Below are 2,497 nucleotides of genomic sequence, written 5' to 3' on the forward strand. Positions count from 1 at the left end.
GTAACATAACCGCTCCCTACCAGCCTGGGGCCCCTAAGGAATAAAGATTGATCAGACCCACCTCTGTGCCTCCAGTGCCAGCACATAGAAATGGTGTGTGGCCATTCAATAACATCGTCATATGGGCCACAAGGTCATGGATTACATATGAGAGACACAGAGGATAGATTCTTCAGATGTCCAGAGGACAGATCTTCATGACTTTGGGCTCATATAGATGTGGTTGGTGAGAAAAGAGGAGTTGAGTATAATACATCCCAGGTTCTAGGCTTCAGCTGCCAGGTACATGGGAGAGTCCATCTATAATTTTGAGAAAAATGGAGGAGGAACAGATCTGAAAAGGAAGGTGGCAATGCATTTGGGACCTTGAACTCATGAGCAGAGGTCTGGAAGAAGGTTTTTGGTGTGTCTTGGAGAGTGGGGAGAATTAGATGTGAGTGGTAGAGTGGTTTTGAATGGAGGCTGAGGTTTGTCCTTGATCCCTTTTGGGCTGTGGAAAGGCATAGCAGGTATTTAAGCAGATCCTTGGAAAGATGATCCCAAAGATCAGTTCCAGTTGACACCATGGAAACAGCACATACCCAGCTCCTAGGAGGACAGGGAGAGAAGAGGCTGGACCATGTCCACCCTTCTCCCAGTTGAAAGCACTTTCATACCCATCACTCTGTTGAGTTCAATGATCCTGAAGAGGGGAAGAACAAAATACCCATTGGACAGATGGAAAGCCAAAGGTTCAAAGAGGCAAAATGACTTGCGTAAGGTCACAGTAGGGAATTAGAATCACAGGCCCAAGTCCCTTGGAGCTTATCCCCCTCCTGTTTTACAGAAAAGGAACAAGAGGCCCAAAGAGGGGAATGTCCCTATTTTGCAGATGAGAAAGCAGAAGCACAGAAAGACTGGGTCTTCTCCAGGCTGCTCATAAAAAGTGACCAAGTTCTCCAACTGTTCTAGGTGTTTTTTCATGGCTCCTTAAGGGCTGGTCCTTTCTACCATCCAAAGTCCAGAATTTACAAAATGCTTGTCTTGTCCTTAGTGTCCTGGGCTCAAGATCATGCCACTGTGAGAGCAAGATGCAACTTCACTCTCGCTGAGACCCAGGGAGGGGAAAAGACTCTCCCATGTCACCCAGCAAATTAGAAGCTAACTTCAAAGGCCATTTCCTTGGTCTGTCCCTTCAAGTAGCAAAATAGAGGTTTGGCTGGTGGAACCAGCCTCTGGGTGATCTAGGGAAACTTTCAGGGGAGAAGGAGGTTCTGAGGCCCAGAGATGGCAAGTGACTGGCCTTGAGGTTTCACCAGTTAAGACCTATTGCTGTTCTATCACGGTACTCAGTGATACCAGGTACTTTCTGATGATGTTGGAGGATGGGGCGGGGCTGTAGTGCCAGCTCACATCCCACCAAGAGAACACACCAGGAACAAGGGGCTTTCCACCTACATCCCCCAGAAGTTGCCCCATCGTTCTGTCTGACCACAACCATTTCCTTCTCTAAAATCTCCCATCCCCGCAGGCCCTGAGACTACCAGGCTCTAAGCACAGAATGCCCACACTGGCTTCTTTAGCTGCAACCACAGCAGGCTCAGGAATGTCCCAGGAGGCCCTCCCACCTCTGCCACTGCCTCAAGCTGAGGGGTGGGTGGGGTTTGGCCTCAGGAAGGGGCTAGGCCCAAAACCACAGCTTCTGAATGTAAGAGTAACAGGCTACCAGCCATGTAAAGCAACTTACATATAACCGCTCACTTAATCCTCCCAGCTAGTCCATAAGGAGGAACAGTTATTATCATGTCCATTTTACAGGTAAGGAAACTGAAGAGCAGGGAACCAGCTCGGGGTAAAAACAACTCTTCTGTTGGACTCTAAGCTCACTCTTCCTCTTAAGAGGTTGCAACATAGACTTAAGAAAGGTATTGAGTATCAGGCTTATTTTTGTTTTGCGTTTTTGTGTTTTGCTTTCGGAGTTTTTTTTGGAGGTTGCCTGAGAGTGAGTTAAGACTCTTACTAATCAAGCTAAAGCAAGAACATTTGCCCAGGATGGGAAAACTGGGGCTGGAGAAGGCGACGTTGCTTACTTAGTCAAGGTCACACAGCAAATGAACTGGCTGGAGACAGACCCGCCTCGGGGAAGCACCTGCCAGGCTTGGTGGTGGCCACTTAGGCCCCGCATCCCCTCCCTAAGGCCTTGGTTTCCCAGCTCCTTAGACCAGGCAGGGGCCCTCCCAGAGCCCACCCAGGGGCATGTGGGGCCACAAAGACTGTGGGAGCTGTGTTTACGCAGCTGCAGTCAGAAACTGATTTGACTGTTGGGGTATAGATTCCCATCCGGCCTGGTGGGGAGTGGACCGCCTTCTGAGCTTCTGCTGTTACCAGACAAAAGCGGTGGATTCTTTGTCCAATTCATTCAAATAACCATTCATAAGACACAGGTTTCAAAGAAAGAGCTTTTTGCTAGGCACAAAACAGGAGAATAAATGGCCTATTAGCTCAAAAATCTGTCTCC

This window comes from Tamandua tetradactyla, chromosome 2 (genome assembly GCF_023851605.1).
Source record: "Tamandua tetradactyla isolate mTamTet1 chromosome 2, mTamTet1.pri, whole genome shotgun sequence".
NCBI classification, from domain to species: Eukaryota; Metazoa; Chordata; class Mammalia; order Pilosa; family Myrmecophagidae; genus Tamandua; species Tamandua tetradactyla.